This window comes from Sus scrofa, chromosome 17, assembly GCF_000003025.6.
Source record: "Sus scrofa isolate TJ Tabasco breed Duroc chromosome 17, Sscrofa11.1, whole genome shotgun sequence".
In the NCBI taxonomy this organism is placed as follows: Eukaryota; Metazoa; Chordata; class Mammalia; order Artiodactyla; family Suidae; genus Sus; species Sus scrofa.
In genome coordinates this window covers 61,271,377-61,291,500 of record NC_010459.5, presented here as the reverse complement: position 1 = coordinate 61,291,500, position 20,124 = coordinate 61,271,377, and the positions used below count along the sequence as shown (strand labels likewise).

The following is a 20,124-nucleotide window of genomic DNA, read 5'->3' as shown; positions in this document are numbered from 1 at the left end:
ACGGCTGGGGCTTTCTGGAAGCGCTGTCGGCCTCGGGCTCGGAGACCCAGGGAGGCGCTGCCGGGATGGGGTCCTCTGTGCGCTACGAGCCCTGCTGCTCCGCGAGGTGGCCCTGGAGCAGGACGTTACTGCTCACCTAAAGCTCGACGCACAGGCGCAGCCCAAGTGCCGCCGTTCACAGCGAGGTGTGGTGGGGGGCGTGGTGGGGGAGGGGGGAGCCCCCTGCCCGCTGGCTGGAAGGGGCGCAGCCTTCCCAGGTGGCTGGACACCATTCTGCTCTTACCCTGGAATCCATCACAGCAACCCCGCCTGAGGCCTGCAGAGACCTGGGCACAGACTCCCGGCGGGCGGGGGCAGCACTTCTGGATGGAAGAGCATCCTGAAGCTCGAGGAGGCCGCCAGGCTCAAGCGTGAGGCCCGAGCGGTGCCGAGGAGGGAGGCGCTCTGGTGGATGAGGGGCGGCAGCGACTGGCTGGTGTAGGAGCCCCGGGCACCCAGCGGGGCCTCGAGCCCCTGTGCCCTTCTGGGCTCCGCTGCTTGTTAACTAGACATGGCCTTTGCGGCTGGTCTAGTCCAGGATTCGCGGAGTGAAGGCTCACCGTCTAAACTGCTGGTTCCCACTGGAGGCGATTCTGGCCCCCAGGGTCCCTGGGGGTCACAAGCTGGGGAGTGTGTTACTGGCACCCAGCAGGGGGTGGGGGGGCAGAGAGGCTGCCGACAATCCTTTGAGGCCCTGGACGGCCCCCCAGGGAGCTGGCTCAGCAGTCCTGAGACCGAGAACTCCTGGTCTAGATGGGAGAGATCAGATACTGGCACATTTCAGAGTTGTTGTCGTGGGGTGGGTGGGGGGGGATGGACCGGGAGTTGGGGTTCCTGGAGGCAAACTGTTGCTTTTGGAGTGGACAAGCAAGGAGAGCCTGCTGTACAGCACAGGGACCCATACCTAGTCACTGTGCTGCAATACGATGGAGGGTAACGTGAGAGAGAGAGTGTGTGTGTGTGTGTTTCTCGCCTGTCTCCTCAGACTAGGAAGGAAGCCCTGTGACGTCAGGGTCCCTGCACGTCCACCAGCCCTGTCGCGACGCAGGGGCTCCACTGCACACTGAAGGAAGGAGCAGCCCGGTCCCCGACACTGAACACGGCCTGGTCTCTGCACCGCTGACAACATCCCTGGCGGTTCCGGGAGCCCTCGGGGCCGCCTGCCGGGAATTCGGCAGAGACAGGGTCACGCCCGTCGGGCTCACGGCCTCCTCCCACCACGGCACCGACCACGGCACACACAACACAACACACCGGTGTGCAGAGGAGGAGGCTGCGTGACCCCAGCACGGCACACGCACGCACACGCCTTCCTGTGGGGCTCACACCCAGGGGACCCCGTCGAGTAATAAGCAGGCGCCGTCTGCTTTGGAGGAAAGCGGCAGGTGCAGTTAAGGACTCAATGTTTCCATCAAACGGAAGAGCAGGCCGGCCGCAAATCGCGTTGGAAAAGACGACCAGCCGAGGCGCAGGCCCGGGGCCTTCCCCGCGGCCGCGCCGCCCCTGGCTGGGTTCGCAGAGCGCTCGGGACGCTGCGGCTCAGGCACGAGCAGCCTCGTGGCCTGAAGGTGCACATCCAGGACTCTGCAGGTGTGTAACCGCCACGGCCGCGCTGCTGCCCTCTGACTCTGAATCGAGGTTGCCGTCAACCTCCACACGGGGGAAAATGACTAAAACGGGGACAAGGGACTCACAACACACGAACACACACCCGCACCTGAATTGGCCCTGCGGCGGCTCGGTCACAAAGCGAGGGTCTGTCAGGCGCCGTGGGACACTCCTGGAGGGCAGAGGGGCCGCTGGGGCCAGTCCCACCTCCTCACCCACTTCTGCTCCCGCCCCAGCCACCTGATTCCACAAGGATGACAAGCCACTCTTACTGTGCCACCCTTTCATGGCTCTCTGGGGCTGGCCCGGCCGCCTCAGACCAGGACAGGCTGGGGGACCCAGGGCCCCTGGACCTGGAGGGACCGGGCCGGGTTCTGGCTTCTCCCCGTCCCCATGCCTCCCCCTGCAAGAGCACCCTCTGTGTCTGCTGCTGGTTCATTGCTGGCCCCCAGCACCGGGGACCCCGTGGCCTGCTCACTGCCCTGTCCCAGCACCCGTCCACCCAGCCAGGGGACAGGGACCAGAGGAGCCAGTGGGCGGCCCTGGGGTCAGCTCCTGCCTCCGTCTGTTCATCCGCAGAGCGGGTCCCGAGGCTCTGCCTCGACCCCAGTTCCCTGCGGCTCTAAACGTGGAAGCGCCGTGCGATCTGTGGGCAGGTCCCCCTGGCCCAGGCTCAGGATCGAGTCTCGTGCTGGACTCTGAGGGAGGGAGGCGACCACAGGAGGTGTCTCCGAGCTCACTTCTCAGTTGTCAACTGTCCCTCGTTCCTGACACCCTGGGGTTCTGCCGAGAGACCGTGGCCTCCCTGAAAGGTCCCCCACCTTCTCCAGTTCTATGGGGACCCAGCTGGCCCTGTGGTGCTGGCCCCGGGGTCTGAAGATGTGCGCGTGGGTCTTGGGGAGAAGTGGAAGCATGAAGCCTCAGGGAGCCCCGCAGGTCTTCTGCTCACCCCAGCCCCGTGTGCCCACAGCTGCTCTTTCACGGTGATTTGCGGTCAGCTCTGCCCTCGTTTTACTGCTAACGACACGGGTGGGGCTGCGCCTCCCGGGACCCGGAAAGATAACCAGGCAAGGCCGGGTGCCGCCAGTCCGCTGAACACAAGTCCCGGGGCTGAGCGCGGCGCGTGGAGAAGGAGCCCAGCACCCCCCGGCCCCCCTGTGGCCTCTGGGGTTGTGCGGCTTGCCAGGACTCTGTTGGATGGGGGTGGGTGGTGGCCTGTGAACCCCGGGGACAGGCCCCTCTGCTCCGGCCTTATCAGTGGGCGTTTACAGCCGCGATGCCCTTTACGCGAGGATGGGGCCACTGGCCGACTCAGTGCGGGAACGCGGAGAAGGTCAGAGTGCCCACGAGTCACTGCGTATTTCAAATTGAGGTTCTGATAGACCAAGCCCGCGGCCCAGGCTGTAATGAGGAGGAAGAGCCATCGTCCTCCAGACAAAACCATGTAAACACGTGCCCTGCAGCGGGATGCAGAGGCCATTCCCGTATGACATGAAGAGGGGGTGTCTAGCGGGATGTGGCCCCCGAACCCTGGGGTCCTTCACCCATGGGGACCTGCTCACAGCAGTCTGTCCTGGGTCATCAGCTAACAGACCGTTAGGGCCCCTCAGCGCCTGGTTACAACGCAGACCAAGGTCCCGGAGGATGCGATGGCGTCAGCCACTTAAGGCTGGGCTCCCTTTTCCTACCAGCCACCCCGGAGCGGTGGTTCTCAGCTCCGGGTCTGGGGTGGATCGAGGGGTGTCTAACAGGTAGAGGCCAAGGACTCTGCCACACGCCCCGTGATGCCCAGGGCAGCCCCACACCAAGAGGTCCCTGCCCCGGGAAAGGAGCCTGGGAACCCCTCACGGGGGCCTGGGAAAGGCCGGCGCCCAGGAAGCAGTGGGGGAGAGGAGCGGAGGCACGGGGTCGGTGTGAAGGAGGGGGAGAGAACTCCCTGAGCTCTCCCATCCTCGGCCCCCAGGCTCCGGGGCTGGACGGCGGTCAGGCATCAGCCTCCCCCAAACCACGAACCCCCGGGCTGTTCCGGCAGCCCGTGCGCAGCCCAGTCCAAGTCTGCAGGGCCACCCTGGGGTCCCGACCGGGAGCAGCATACGCTGGAGGGTCGCCGGCTGGCTGGTCACCCCCGGCCCAGGGACGGGGTGCGGCTCCCGGCTGCGCTGCCCCTGCCGGCGGCCGTGCAAAGCGCTAATGGCTCCGAGTAGGTCTTAGTTCTGTATCGACACTACCAACCTGGACACACGACTTCCAAGCATTAGAATTCTGCTCTCAGAAAACACAGCTGTTCTGATCTTTCTAGGCAGCCAGGCAGTGCAAACGGCGCACGTGTTTTCTGCACCTATGCAAAGAAGCTCATCCTTCACACCCTGCTTCATGCCATATGTTGGGAGCTGAAAGAATGAGAGATTTCGCTGTCAGTCTCTGAAGGCACAACAGGCCCCATTCCAGCTCTGCGGTGGTGCATCGAATCTGAAAGTATGACATTTCACTTAGCTTCTGTCAGCACTGTCCCCAGCGTATCCCGCACGGCGGAGGCTTCTGACAGCGGCTGCCATGCACGGGAGAGCAGACCTTTCCGGATCTCATGGCATCGGGTGGGGTCGGGTCTCTGAGGATGTGTGAGGTTGCCAAATGCCAGCAGTCCACACTCCGCTAGGGCCCCTCTGTGGGGCCCCTGCACCCCCAAGTTTGTGCTCACCCCCTGGTGTCCCCATGCGGCCCTCCTCCAAGGGAGCTGTTATCTTGGGGGCCGTGGTGCTTCCCAGGAGCAAGGCCTCCAGGGAAGACTTTTTAAGAAAAAATCGTTTTATTACTTAATGAAGTTAATTACATTTACAGTTGTACAGCAATCTTTACAACCCAACTGTACAGCATTTCCATCTCAACCCCCTCAGCACGTCCCCCTACCCCCCAACCTGTCCCCTTTGGAAACCCTAAGTTTTTCAAAGTCTGTGGGTCAGAATCTGTTCTGCAAAGAGGTTGACTGTAACCTTGTTTAGATTCCGCATGTCAGCGAGGGCACTGGACGTCGCTGTCTCCCTGTCCGACTGACGTCACTCAGCATGATCATTTCGAGGTCCGTCCCTGTTGCTGCAAATGCCGCTATTTCTTTCCTTTTTAACGGCTGAGTAATATTCCAAGGCGTGGGTGGACCACATCTTCTTGATCCACGCCTCTGCGCATGGGCCCTTAGGTTGATTCCATGTCTTGGCTACTGTGCGTAGTGCTGCAGCGAACACTGGAGTTCATGTGTCTTTTCAAGTCCGGAAAGACTTCATTTTCGAGCTCGAAGCCCCAGGTCACCTTTCACCTGGAGACAGTGACTTCCATGCTGGTGCTTCTTCACTCCCTTCTGCGTGTTTTCACCTTGACCTAAATGAGAAGACGGTTTCTCTTCTACGTCAAAACTGGGAAAGCGAACGGGCCGGTAGGAGGGCAAAAACAGCAGCATGGTTCCTAAACAAATGCAAAACAAACGCGGGAGCGGCTCCCTCCCGCCCGTGGAAACCTGCGCATCTTCCTGTTTTGCAAGTTTTGAAAAGGATGCCCTTTGGGGTGTCTGCGGAGTACTTCCAGTTAGAGGGATACTAGTGACAGTGTAAGCCTCTCCCAGCAGACACTGGGCGCTGCCAGGACGCAGGGTTGTGGGCAGCCACCACCACCTGACGCCGCTTATGTTTCGGGCACCTGCTGCCCATCGATTCTGTGCTGGGTGTGAGGCGGTCACAGACGGGGCACAGCTGTGAGGCCCCAACACTCCAGTTGAGTGAGAACTCTGAGCAGAATCGACCCCAGGGAGCGCCCTGTGTTCTACGTGGATGCAGGGCGAGTGGACAGGCGTGATGGACGTGGCCACTCAGCTGGGCCGGGGCTCTCGCGGTGCAAGGCTCTGAGTGGCAGATGACAAATGTGACGTCTTTGTGCTCAGGGGACAGGATGGGTCTGCACGTGGCCGTTTGCAATCCCGGCTCAAAGGATCCCAAGCCATGTCATCGGAGGTGGCACCAGGAAGCTTCCACGGGGCGCGGCCAAGCCCACGTCTCTCGCTCCCCCTTCCGTCCACTCTCCAGGCCTCATGGCGTCTGCGCACAGCAGCCCACAACAGAACACGCGGATGAAAGAAGGTCCAGGGACGCCCAAGGTCCCTGGAGTGGCCCGGCTGACCCGCCCTCATCACGGGAACGCACCCCCTCACACCAGCAGATGTGGTGACGGGTTAGCCGAGTCCTCTGAGGTCCCCCACGAGCCATCCAAACCCCCGATGCTGTTTCTCCCGGTCTCCCGTGGCTGGCTGCCCTCATGGATCATTTTAATTGGATAACTGAAAAAAAAAAAAATCCTTCTTCCATAAACCTCCCGACGCTATTAGTTTAAAAGCCTTCAGGAAAATGCGCTAACTTTGACCAATATCCACATGGGCATTTCTGAGGCGCTATCTAGCATCTGCAAAAAAAACACTCCCTTGCCGCTAGAAAATAGAGCATTAAAATAGAATCTAAATCAATTTTTCTGATCAATTGCGGCAGAAATGTGTGTAAGTGGCTGCAAATTGAGTCACACGGAGCACAGATGGGTTTTTGCGACGGTGTGAACTTGTTATAAAGCTGCCCCCTGCCCCAGCACACCCCCGCACTCGGGAACTGCTGGCGAGGAGGTGGGGCTGGGAAGATCTCCCGGTTTGATCAATAAATGCTTATTAGGAAATGCGGCCTGATACATACCCTCAGGAAGCAAATTCGTGTGATTTTACATAGATGCCGAGTCTTTTTCTCATCTTATTTTTCTGTTTTAAGCCTAAAGGGAGATTAGCATGAGGTCAGTCTATCTGTTTAAAACAGATCATTTTAAGAATCTGTTGACCAGAAAGGAAATAAAATGTCTTTGATGCCTCTGGCAATAAAGAAACATTCCTTCTAAATTCCTTGATTAAACTTGAGGACACAGGTGTTGAAGACAAATATAAAAAGTTACACACACACACACACACATGTCTTTACCCCCCAGTGGACTTCATTTTCCCTCCTGCCTAGAAGTTTCTTTGCACCGACACAAGGTGAAGAATGTCCCTTCCTTGCAGAAACAAAGGGCTTTGTATCTTTGCAGGTTCACATAATGTTTAGAAATGAGAGGACGGCTGCAACGGGCGCTGATTTAGCTGAAGGAGTCAAACACTTGGACACGTATGTCTGCACCGACACCCACTCCCGCGTGGCCCTGGCTCGGGGGCTCTGGTCCGTCCCCCCCCCGCTGCTGGGAGAGGTGCGCCCGGAGCAGCACTCATCACTCTACCAATGGCCCAGTAACCTCACCTCTGGGAGGGACGCTCTGCCCACGGTGGCTGAGCCTGTGGCCGAGGCCTGGGGCGCGTGTCCCCCCCCAGAACCTCTGTCAGTACCGCCACTTGGTCCCTAAAACCTCACAGACCCTGGAAAACCGTAGCCACTGCCTCTTGTCTCCTCTGTCAGGCCAGACCCGCTGACGCCAAAGCGCCAGGGCTCCGAGCCGTCTGTCTGTGAGGGAGGCGGGGCCGTCTCAGGGTGGTGTCCCCGGGTCACCACGGCTCCTCTCTTCCTGCACCAGGGTCACCCGGAGAAGCCCCTTGGGTCCTGCAGCTCCGAGCCGATGCAGGGAGATCCGGGGTCACTCTGGATACGGCCACAGTGAGTCCCGCGGGCTCGGCAGAGGACGGGAGCCGAGGGGACGTGACGGTCCTTCCCCCGCCCTCGGCCGTCACTGCCCCTCCCCAGGCTGATGCCACATGCTGAGGGCGCAGACCTACCCCGCCCGCCCAACCACACAGCTGCCACCTCCTGAAAGCCTCCTGGAGTCGGTCAGGCTGACGCCTGGCCTCTCAGCCCTGTCACCTGCTTGTCACCCAGCACCAGCCCGGGTCCTCGTCCAAAGAGCGAATGTGATGCCCTGGTCAGGCTGTGGGGGCCGTGGGGGCCACCCGAGCAGGGAGCTGGGCACCTGCCCAGGCCACAGTGGGGAGTGAAAGGGTGAGTCAAAAGCCGTGTCCAGCGGGTTCCAGCTTTGAAGCATAAAACAAGTCCATCCCCGCACAGCTTCACTTCACGCAGAGGCGCTCCCGGGGGAAAAGCCCTGCTGGCGGCCCAGGTCACACAGACACTTCCTTGGGTGCCACACACCCCGTGTTTCACCTTCTCCGCATCACACATGCTCCATCCGTCCTCAGAAAAGACGCATTAAAAAGACTAATGATGCTGCGGTGACGCCGCGCTCCGGGCTCATGGGGGAGGCTCTCAGCAGGTGTTCTGGGAAGAGCAGAGTCGTGCAGTGGTTGTGACCCAGGCCTGAAGCCAGTGGCCTCCGCAGGCCTGCGGTGCTGATGCGGTGCGGGAGGAGGATGGCGGCGAGGAGGCAGTCTCTGCCCACGGTGCCATTGGCAGAGTGCTCTCGCAGGGCCAGGACCACCAAGCCCGAGCAAGACACTGGCAGTTATTTTAATCTTTATTAGAACGATGGCCAGTCCATAAGTGCTCAACAAACACGCCTTAGAACTATGTTCATCCAAGCACTGGGTGGGGTATGGGGCACCAATGGAGGGGCAGAGCAGGGGGCAGGGCCAGCAAGGAGGGCGGGGAGGAGGCAGGAGGGAGGAGAGAGGTGGAGGGAGGTGGGGGGAGGGAGGAGGCAGGAGGGGAGAGGGAGGGAGAGAGAGGAGGGAGGGAGGGGGAGGAAGGAGAGGAGGAGAGGGAGGAGGGAGGCAGGGGAGCGGGGGGGGGAGGAGGGAGATAAGGACCAGAGCAGGTCAGTGAATGCGACCTGGCGATATTTTCACGGCGCTGCGTAATCTTTTTGCCACACCCACTGGACGAGAACGCAGCTCTGTGATGCCAACCCCCAGAGTTAAGAAACAGTCCGGCTTCGGAGAGGGTCTCGGCTCCGAGAACGGCAGACAAGCCGCCAGGTGCAGAACCAGCTCCTGAGACCCAGTTCCATCCTGGCTGGCAGGTCTGCTCTTTGTCCTGGCCTTGGTCTGCTGGACCCAAACATCCCCTAAATGAACTACTAGCAATAAAAAAATCTAAACAACAGCTAAGCCAACAGCCCTGACTAACAAGCGGGAGTTCAAGTTCATTTCCTTGTAGGAAAGGACTGGACACTAAAACATTCCGACGTCCCCACACTCCTGCGGTCCGAGGTGGGCTGAGTCCTCCTGCTGAAAACACTTCCCACTCTAGACACACGGTGGCTCGAGACCGTACTTCCGTTTTTAAACAGATGCTGCCTCGTCAGGTGCTCACTGACTAGCAGGTGCTCCCCGAGATAAACGCTACCTGTCAAGATGTCCCTCTGATCAGGCTTTAAGGGAGAAAGAATTTCCAAGTCATTTACTTGGGAATTTAAGGAATCTTGAAGTGCGTTTGCTTGCCAGAGAGGAAGTCCTTGCCTTGCCTGTTTCACATTGTCAAATCTATTTTTAAACAGAGTTGTTCTTTGTACTTAAAACTACTCCTAAAAATAACTCCCTGGCTGTTTGGTAGAATTAAAGCAGGCTCCCTGATGAAAGGGCTGCCTGAGTCAGCAAGTGCCCTCTGCTCCGCTGGCCACGCACCGAGGGGCTGGGCGCAGTGCACGGGCATGTCTGTGCCTGGCACACGCCTTCATCCCGCTGGCACACGCTCTCCCCAGGCAGGGACACCCCCACGGGAGACTCTGGGTTTTGCAAGAAACTATTTTTAACAAGTCACATCCACGGAGGGAAGGGGGGATAGACGCTGTTGGGTTCTACAGTGAATCTGGTGTCAGAAACGTGGGCGGGGGGAGGAGCCCCGGGGAGGAAGGGCTCTGGGCAAAGGAGGCCCCTCGCTTTAGCGCCGCCTGGACAAGCATCCCTCTGCCAGGTGCACTGGCCAGGACGGGCCAGGACAGGCAGGAGGGACCCCTTAATGGCCACTGTCAGGGGACGCTGCCTGCTGATCTCTTGGGTCCTGAGCTGGTAAGACCACCTGACACATATCAGCCGAGGGGCGGAGCCCCTCGTGGGCTTCGAAAGGGGCCTTTAATCGGACTCGAGCCCGTGACCCTGCGTTGGTGCTTTTGTACATGTGCACACACACGTCCATGCGTGCACACATGTGCCCTCCCAAGGATCTCCCTCCGAGTCTAGTCTGTTCCCGCTGCCATTACAAAATATCTCAGGCTGGGGGCCCGTAAACAACCGAAACTTTTTGCCGCTCTGGAGGCTGCAGGTCACGACGGTGGCCGGGGCACAGAATCTGTCTCACAGACGGCTGTCCCCTCGCTGTGTCCTCATGGGGCGGACGGGCGAGGGGCTCTCTGGGGCACTGTGCTAAGGGTGCTGATCCTACGCGTGGGGCCGCACCGTCACCACCCAGCCACCTCCCAATGGCCACCCACTGTCACATCACTTGGGGGCTGGGATCCGACAGCCGAGTGTGCAGCAGGCTCACAGGCCTCCTGAGCCGAGCAGACGCGGGGATGGGCAAACACCGCCCAGGGAGACGGCTCTGCGGGGAAAGCAACTGTCACCAAATTCACCAACAGTTTGCAAAACTCTAGGAGTTTCACGGAAATTCTGATTCTCTTAGGAAACGCTGGCAGGACTCTTATTCTCTTGGCAGAAAAATTTGTAAAGTTATCGGTACAGATGCCACTGGTCTATTTTCACTGGAGAACCCCCCCCACCTCTGATGGTGCTAGAACAGGCCTTATTTTTGCCTTCAGCATTTATGGGAATCTTTAAGAAACGAAAAATCTCCTGATCGAAGGAGGGAGCGGGGTTTGGAGGCAAAGCTTCTCCTCCAGAACGCTGCCATCTGCAAGGGCAAAAGGCCCATGGGTGCCATCCCCCCGGGAGCCCTGGACCTCTGCGCTGCCTGAGACAGACGGGGTTTATGCACCCCACCTTTTCAAGGCTTCTGATAGAGTTGAGTGGTCACCTCAGGAGGGCTGAGCCCTGCAGCTCTAAGGGGGTGGCATCTTGGGTGCCCTGAATGAGGCAGGGGAAGGGGGAGCAGAGGGCAGTCTTGCACCGTGCAGGGTGGAGCTGGCCACTGCAGGAGCCTCAGCTGCCCGGCTGGGTCCAGTCTGGAAGCAAGGACGGTGAAAGCAGACACCGTGCTCCCGGGAGAGCCGAGCACCCGAGGTCGCCGAGAGGCGGGCAGGGTGGGACGGCTGGGGGTACAGAGCCCTCGCTCAGTCCCCGCCACACGCCGGGCGCTGTCACTCACTTCACACGTGGGGTGGCGGACGCTTGTTAGGATCAGTGGGGGAGGCAGGTTTTGAAGCCGGTGGGAATTTACGTGCGGCTCCTGAGACCCGCTATTAGCAAAAGCAGATTCCGGAACGTCGTGCCCAGGGAAAAAGAAGCTCGAGACAGAAGACCACGTGCTGTGCGAAATCTCCAGAAGAGATGGAGAGACAGGGCACAGGCTGCCGGGCAGGCCAGGGGCGGGGTGTGGGCTTTGCTCCGGGGGGAGAGGGCGCTCTGTCAAAGGGCCTGGACGCCCTCGACGCCCACGCTAAACAGACCCGCTGCAGGGGCCAGAGGTTTTGAGACAAGGAGGCTCAAAGCCACACGGTCTGTGCTGGAAGGTTCGGGGCCCTGCGGGGCTTCCAAGAGCCCTCCCTGTCGTCCCGCCTCGGCAGCAGCGCTCCCGAGGGCGCCCTTCCCAAGTCAGTGGTCTCGTTCCTCGGTCTGAAGGTTTCTAGAGTGATCTGTGTCGGGCGGGGCCCTGTCGGTCTGGATCTTACCACCCGTAGGTGTCAGTCGTCCCTGGGGAGGAATCGGTGACGGCTCTGCCCCCCGCCTCCCGCCGCCCCGTCGGGGGGGAACAGGCCTGCGTGCAGAAGAGCCAGGCCCGAGGGCAGCACAGCCGCTGAGCAGGAGATGCTGCTGAAGCAAGAAGGGCTTCTCGCGAAAATGGGGCTGCTCGTCACGGCCACGTACGCAGCACAGGGCCTGGCTCGGGCAAGAGGCCTGTCCCCGGTGGCTGGCGTCACGGGCCGCCTCCCAGAGAAAGAGTGACACTGCGCCCAGGCAGGCGCGTTTTCACATCTGGTCTGAAGACCCCCTCGCCACGTAAAGTGTGGCGTTCACTCTGCGGGCAGCTGACTAGTTACAGGCAGGCTTGTGAGCCGGCGGGACGGCGACGCGCTCCTCCAGCCTGCGGGCCCGGCACGCGCTCCGGGACGGCTTCCAGGACCCACGGGGTGGGGGCGCCGGGATGTGGGGGGCGGCTCGAGGAAAGCGGGTGCTGCTCTTGGCCGGGGAACGGGAGGGCTGGCCCGACCCTCCTCCTGTGTCACAGACGCAGTCTCTGCAGCGGTTGCCTCCTGGGACGACCGTTCCTCTCTGCCCGCGGAAGCCTGTTACTCACCACTTTCAAAGATCAGGGTTTTACAAGGCGAACATATGGGTCTCGAGATGTATCATATGCCCGACGCCACACGGACGCGGCAGATGCAGCTGTGTGTACTCACTCGCACTCTGCACGCTTGTCCCCACACAGAAACTCGCAGAAACACATTCCAGGGAGAAAAGCGTGTGTCACAGGAGGTGAGTCCCGCTGCCAGCCCTGAACGGCAGGGGGACTCTGTGTTTATTTTAATAGACTCCCATCTGTCACTTCCATCCACATAAAAAGGCGCTGGATTTTTAGAAAACCAGCCAGGAGACAGTCCGTCACAATTTGTTCTTATGCATCTTTTCACTCAGAGCATTTTTCCAAAGAAAGGGCCACGCTGGATGGGTGAGCAGCTAATACTGCCTTTCAGAGTGTATGTGTATGGGCGTATTGTCCCACAATTAAAGAAAAAAGTTCCCATGACAAATGCCTACAAATCTGAGAGGAAAGCAGGGTTTGGCAGATTAGAATCGACTGGAATTTTTCCAAGCTTCCTCTTCACTAAGCCTGAAACATCCGGCATGCTCGGGGGGCTAGGACCCCCCCACTCCTCCGTCACCCTCGCATCTTTACTGCACCTTAACGCTGGAGTCTCTCCCCGTCCACCCTCCATCCCTCGTCCATGCGGTCGCCTCTCCCTCCCTCCCCCCCCATCCATCCACCCACCGGCCGGGCGCCCAGCCCATCACCTTCTTACCCGCCCTGAAGGGAAGCACCTAAAGGCAGGGACCTGCCCAGACGCCAGGGCCCTTCAGGAGGTGGAGCCCAGCTATTCCGCATCAACCAGCCGCACAGAGGCCACTGGGGCCTGAACCGTTTGCTCCCGCGCCCCTACGGCGTCCCGCACGCTTGGCTTCAAGATCGCCCTGGTGCCTCGTCAGCTCTCCAGGCGTCCAGGCGGAGCTGGACAGACATGGGGTCCACCGAGGAGATGCCTCGGGACCCCAATTGCTGCTGGGCTGCGAAACCCAGAGAGGGTGGGAGGCTCAGGGCCCTCCTGCAGCTGGGACGGTGCTGAGGGGCACCAGCAAGGCCCCCCCGGGGGGAGGTGCGACCACGGCTTCACTTGGCACCTCTCACCCGGCTTTGTGGTGCTGGGGGCTCGAGCAGCCTGTATCTCCAGCTGTGTGGGGGCTGCAGCTCAGAGAGCGGGGCGGAGGGGGGACACCTGCTTGTGACCGTCCTTGTTATCTGGACAGTCCTGTCCCTCTGCCATTAGATACACACGGCCACGTCCCCGAGGGCCATGTGAGGACAGGCTGGTGTGACTGGCCTGGGGCGACCCGACCAGAACACACACTTACTCCTCAAGGCTGCCACCATCGTGTGTCAAGCGGATGAGGACAGCTCCCGCAGAGAACTGGGTGCCAGGAGGCAGCACCCACAGATGCCCTGCCTCGGGGGCCCCCACTTTCTCCTGGGGGAGCGGCAGGGACCCGTCTGGATGCCCCATCTGCCTGGACGCCTGACTGGCAACCTGAACAGATGCCCAGAAAGAGAACCAGGATGGCACTGATGCCGCATCCCTGGAAGGTGGACTGGGTTTGGTCCCCTGATTCAGGGGCTAAGTTTGCTCCCAGACCTACAGCATCAGCAGCAACTGGAGTGGCTGGCAGAGTAAGGGGCCCACACGGGTGTCAACATTCTGCCCCCCAAACCTGTAAGGTGGCGCCGTCTGTGGCAGAGGGACTCTGCGTGTGACAGTGTTACGGAAGCCGAGGTACCGGACGGCTGCATCCTCACAGGCGCCCTCGGGTGGAAGGAACAGGCGGAGGCAGAGGGCGGTGCTCTGATGGGGGCTGTGCCGCTGGCCCCAAGGGTGAGGAGGGCGGGGGACCCTGACCTCAGCCCCTGAGACCACGCTGCACCTCTGACCCTCAGACGGGGAGGTGGGATCTGCTTTTAAGCCGCTAAGTTCGTGGGCATCTGTTACTGCAGCAGAGAAGACGCATGATACCGCAGACCCACTGCGACGGGGGCGCTAGGGAGGCGCCGCACAGCGGGGGTCAACGCACCTGCTGGGCAGGGGGGGCCCGGTCGTCCCCCATCAGGCGACACGCGTTCCCTTCCTCCTCTTTCTCCGTCCGCTGCTGCCGCGGCCTCAGCACAGTGATCTGAAAGGAGCACTTGGTCTCTTGGTCTTTTGTGTCTGAGCCCCTTGGTGAAGACTTAGGGGCCCCACCAGCCGAGCAGAGCTGGGGACAGGCACCCCTTACACAGGGGGCGCAAAAGGACAGTCCTGTCACCCCAAGGGCACCGGCAGCTCACGCAGGCTCTCGGGATCAGGCTTCAACTCACAGTGCAAACCACCGTACCCACAAAAGGCAAACTTCAAAACTCTCTCTGCCTCCTCCCCAGCAGGAAACCAGACATGTTCACAAGCAAAGAAACCATTTCCAAAAGCAGACACAGAGCTTCCTACGCAGCCGCTGCCAACACGCCACATCCCCGGCTGCGGAGGGCACCCCAACTTTCCCAAGGACCCTGGACTTCTCTGGGGGACCGCAGCTTCCTCCCGCACGCTGGCCAGCACCCCCTTCTCTCCTCACCCCCATTTCCGGGGCGAGGGACTAAGAGAGTCCTTCAAACGTACACACAGTTATAAAGTTCTAAGAACTGTCTATCACATTTTGGCCACTTTTGAGTGATTTAAGCCTCATTTTTTATGCCCGGCAGAAAGTCTTAACAATTCAGAAAGATTATTTTGTATGATTTGGACAAAAGGGAAAATGCATCCTTTGCTCTGCAGGAAAAGCTGCCTCGTGCCGAGGCACGGCCTGCAACTTGCCGGTAATCCACATCGAAGCGCGTCTCCGTTGGACGCGCGTGGCTGAGCGAGGGGAGGAGGGCAGTGAGGCCGTGAGGGTGGGTGTCTGCCCGCCCCCGAGGTCTCCCCGAGGGGCCGGAGTGCTCTCCCTTCGGGCACGCTGCCACGTGACTTGCTAACAAATGCCCGGTTTGAACCGGTATCAGAGGCCCCTTAACTGTCACGTGCTTCTCTTTCTGAAAGCGACCGCAGCTTTTCCTGAAGTGGGGCTGGAAGCAGAGGGCAGGAGGTGGGACGCCGCCCCGCCCTGGCCGCAGAGGCCGTGGACACTCAGGAGCACCTGCTGAGTGTCCGTGAGGGAGTGTCCCCGGGAGACAGGTGGCCGTGCCGAGCCCTCCCTCCAGCAGACTCTCGGCGGACGCTGAGCCATGGGGTGGGAGCAGACGGCCCTGGGACAGGGGTGCCAGGTGCTGTCCACCCTGTGTCACGGAAGACAGGGTTACCCAGACGGTCAGGACCCGCCAGCATCACCGCGTGGGGACGGTCCCCTCCCGTGCTCCCCCTCGGCTGCCCTCCGGGCTCCATCTCTGCCTCTTTCCTCCCAAGTCTATGGCGCGGCCTTCGTGGAGCCTTGTCCCCTGGCTGGTCTGTTAGAACAGCCTGGAGTGATTGTCTTGTCTCTAATTCACCCCACGCCCAGGAGAGGCCCCTAAACAGTTATCTTCTCGCCTCCCTCACCTGTGCACCTGCTCAGGACGGCGGCGAGGGCCGGGAGGAGGCCCGACTTAGTTCAGTGCATGGCCCCCGCGTCCCCCGCAGAAGGAGGTCTCCTGAGCCTGTTGAGTGCTGACGGCCCTCAGCCTGGCGCAGCGCCCCTGCACCCAGCGCCCCTGCAGCCCCCAGTCCAGGTCCCTGCTCTTCCTCAAAGTCCAGGCCGAGCTCTGTTCTTGCTGTGCCATCTCATGTCCTGTGAGCTGAGGAGGGCAGCCGGCAGGAGGTGCGTGACTGGGCTGTGACAGGGGCGCCCCAGCCTCAGGAAGGGTGGGGTGTGGGACTCCAGGGAGGGGGCGCCGGGCTCGTCCCAGACCTGGGGTGCAGCTCCTGAGGGCAGGGGTCCCGCCTTCTGCCGTCCCCCTTCTCTCTCACACAGGGCTGCGCTGTCGTGCCCCAGCCTCGGCGAGGCTCCCCTCTGCCCAGTTTGGCTCAGGCGCAGCCTCCCCTGTGCTCCCCTCGGCCGCCGCAGCAGCACCCCTGCAAACTGGAGATATGGGCAGACACCTGGGACCCACCCTGGCCTCTGGTCTGGACCAGCACTGGGCCTCCGGGGACCCATCTCGCTCAGGTCTGAGAACTGCTGCGCTGCAGAAACGGAGTTGGGAGGTGGGGGAAGTGATGTGACAGCACAGGTGACAGCATGTAGCATCACCTGGCATGTTTCACAGAGGGGCAGAGGACCGCGAGGAGAGACGGGAGGAGAAGGCTGGATGGAAGCTGCCAAGGTGCCAGGCAGGTCCTGCACCTGCGAGCCCCCCCACCCCATTCCAGGACGGTGAGGACCCAGAGACACGAGGAGAGGTCACGGTCACGTGAAGATGGAGGCAGGGGTCAGGGTGATGCGCCCGCAGGCCACGGACGTGGACGCCAAGAGGCGTGGGACAGATTCTCCCTCGGTTCCTCTCGGTTCCTCGGATCCCAGAGGGAACCGGCCCCGAGACATCTTTTTTTCGGACTTGGGGCCTCCAGAGCCGCGAGAGAACGAACGCTGCTCTTTCAGGCCTCTCGGCGCGCGCGTACGTTGTGTGACAGCCCAGGAAACGCGTCCAGACCCCAAACCTGCTACTGGACGCCAAGGCGTCCACCACACTTTTGCGGCATTTAATGCTTACCTACACTGTCCATGGCTCTGTAAGGAAGTGTTTACTTCCTTTTTAAGACTCTTAACTGGTTAGGACACACAACCGTTACCTCGTTAGTTGACACCTTCAGAAAACTATCACCTCTCTATCGTTTATGTGCCATCTGCCCGCCCAGCAGCCGCCGGCCACCCTCCATCACCTCCTCTCGGTCCCTGGTCACATCACGCCCACCCCTCCCGAAGGGGGCCTGGTGGGGCCGGGGCTCTGCCAGAAGAGGAGCCCGTCTGAAGCGGTGAGGCGGGTGAAGATGTGTGGATTCTGTCTTGCGGGAGGACGGCTCCGTCACTGTGGAGGCTGGACCTCCACGCCACGACAGCACGTCCCAGGGCGGCAGGGAGCGGGTGTCGGCAGACGGGAGTCTGGCTGGACGGGTCCTGATCAGGAGGGAAGCCCTGGTTCCCTCCCTGGCACCTGCCTTGGTTCTGAGCGTCTAGCACCTTGGGTGCCTGCGAGTGGCGTTGCTAATGTATCTGATAGGCGCTGTCGCGGTAATATGGCAAGACGTAGGTTAAATGCCCGTTGTCTGCAGCTGAAGCAGCACAGGAGCCCATCCCTCCCCCTCGGGAAGGGGCCCCGGGCCTCCCACTCCCAGCCTCATTCCGACCCCCTTGTCCTCAGCAGACACCTCATGTGTGGCTCCTCTCCCTTTGGGCGCCCGCCCACCTCTGCTCCCCAGGGGCAGATTTGTTTGTTTGCTCAGGGCGTGTGGAAGGGTCTAGAACAGAGCCAGGCACACGCAGTACTCCCGCTAGACAAGCAGCTGCTGGAGCTGGCACAAGAGCCTGACCCAGGGCCCAGCCCCTGGCACAGCCCCTTCTGCAGACAGGTGGTCCCCACGCCTCTGCCGGTGGTGCTTCCAGCTTTGTCCCCACAAGCTTGTCTGGGGCAGCAGGTGGACTCAAGCCCATTGCCGACTGGGGACGAGCGGGTGTGAGGCGTGGGTTCACCGAGAGCGTCCACGCTCGAAGAGTCAAACCCCAGGCCTCGACCCACAGTCAGCACTGGATTCGCACCCTGACTGGGCAACCACTCCTACCGTGTTCTGTCCCCGAGACATCAGGAGGGCCTCAAACAGGCAACGCTAAGCAGGGGAGGGGCGGAGGGTGGGGGTGCGGGCTGGGCCTGAGTGCACGTGGGGCCTGCCAGGAGCTGCCGGGCCACGCTGGCCTTGGCTTTTCCTAAAGCACAGGGTCTGATCCCAAACCCTGAACAGCAGCGGGAGCTTGCTGAGCCCAGGCCTCCGCCCCTTCCCCACAGCTGATGCCCAGGCCTGCCTCCAACCCCCTCACAGTCCTCGAGAGCTTTCTGCCAATGAGGGGGCAGGGCCTCGCTCCCTGCTCAAACCCTTCACAGCCCCTGCCTTTGCTCTGAGAACGCAGACCCCATCCCAGCTCCTTCTCAGCAGGTCCTGAGAAGGCCAGAGAGTACAGACTGTCAGCTTGCTGGGTCACCAGGGCTCTTTTGCAGCTACTCAACCTGGTCATTGAGGTGCAAAAGCAGCTACAGACAGTATGAAAATGACGGCGTGGCTGTATGCCAATAAAACTATTTACAAAAACATTCAGGGGCTGGATTTGGCTTAAGGACAGGGAGGGCGCTGACTGCGGACTAGGGCCTAGGGCTGCACGGTCCAGTACAGCAGCCACTGGCCACATGTGGATACAGAGCACTTGAAACACAGCTGGTCTGAGCTCAGCTGAGCAGTCCGTCTAAAACACACACTGGATTTTGAAGACTTGGCATGAACAAAAAGAATGAAAAATTTCTCATTAATAATCTTTCATATTGACTGCATGTTGAAATACTCTTTTGGCTATATTGGGCTAAATAAAAATAGTATTAAATTAACTTCACTTGTTTTTACTTTTTAAACACAGCCACTTGAAAGCGAGCGCCTGCAGAGCCAGCGGGCAGGTGCGGTCCATTTCCACTCCTGCTCTGAGGATGCCCCCGCCCGCCCGGGCCGCCAGCTTCTGTTCCGTGATTGGTCTCACTCAGGCTCTTCCTCGTCCGCCTCGCCATCCTCGGTGCCCTGCTGAACGCCCCTCTCCTCCCTGAAGAGCCATCCTGCTGCCCACGGGCCGGCACAGCCAGTGTCACCTGCACCCTCCCTTCGGCGGCAGTCCTGTCGCCTCCACCTGCTTCCTGAGCTCACATCGTCTGACAATGAACAGCCTGGGCGCGGGGACCTGCTGGCCTTGGCCTCCTCTTCGTCCCCTGGCTCCAGAGGCTGCAGGGGAAGCTGGCAAATGGCAGCACCCGCTCAGCCCCCGCCTCAAGTGGCAGGAAAAGCAGCCCTTGCTCTGCGGTCTGCCTTTTGTTTCGAAGAGGGACATTAAAAACGTCCTCTTTCCATCGGAGCCAATTTCAGGGGGTCTTCAGGGAACGCAGAACCGAGGCCCTGAGTTTCATGAGGGACGTGCTCTCCGCGGCTGCTGTCCCGCCCTGTCCCGCTGTCAACAAGACACGCACCTCTCATCTCCCACAGTAGGGAGGTGATTCGTGTGCTGTTTGCCCGCAGGCACCTCCGTAGCCCATTCCGAGTTTATTTCACGATGTCTCTCGAAAGCACCACGACCCGGAGATGTCATCAAATGAACGGACGCGGGCCGACAGCAGCCCCCACCCCAGCCTGCGAGACGCCGCCTCCCGAATCCCGGGGAAGACGGAGGCGTCCTCTGGGGGGTTGTTCGGGGCTCAGGCCGTGTGCGTCTGAGACGCTGAGCTCTTGACGGAGATGCAGGCGTTGCCCTGGAGCATCAGGGCCGTCACTTCACTCCGGGTGGGACCCTCGGCAGCCCCTGCCTGGCCAGGCACGTGGGCAACAGAGACCTGACAGCCAGCTCTCCAGGTCACCAGGCACCATCGGGTCTCCGCGGTCACCCCCGTGTGGAGTTTTCAAGAAGGCGGTGAAAAGCCATTTGGAGGAAAAGAAGCTGCTTTTGAGCTGTTTGTCCTCATGTCTCCAAGGCCAGAGACTCCGCCGGCAGTGCAGCCAGAGACCAACGAGGGCCCTGGGGCTGCGGGGAAAACCGGCCACAAACGTTGTGGCTTAAAACAACACGGGTTCATCACCTCACAGCCCTCGGGGTCAGAAGTCTGGGGAGGGTCTTGCTGGGCTCAAATCAGGGTGTGGGCAGGGCCGGTTCCCTCCGGAGGCTCTGGGCTGGGGGCTCCGGTCCTGGGCTTCCGGGGGCACCTGCACAGCTCCCTTTAAGGCCAGCAGCGGCCAGGGGCTCCCGACCTCCGCCTCTGCCATCGTGCCTCCTCTTCCGATCCGCGTTCTCCCCCTGCAACCATGGACCCTCGGACGGCACTTAGGGGCCCCCAGATAACCCAGGATCATCTCCTGGGTTTACTCCCATCTGCAGAGTCCCTTCTACCAGTTCAGGTGACATCG

General features: G+C 60.8%; 1 protein-coding gene across 1 annotated transcript in view; it reads right to left on the bottom strand.

Moving 5' to 3' along the window:
• CDH4 (cadherin 4) overlaps window positions 1-20,124 on the bottom strand; it is a 494,919-nt gene that overhangs the window by 162,654 nt on the left and 312,141 nt on the right. The gene's annotated exons all lie outside the window — the stretch shown is intronic.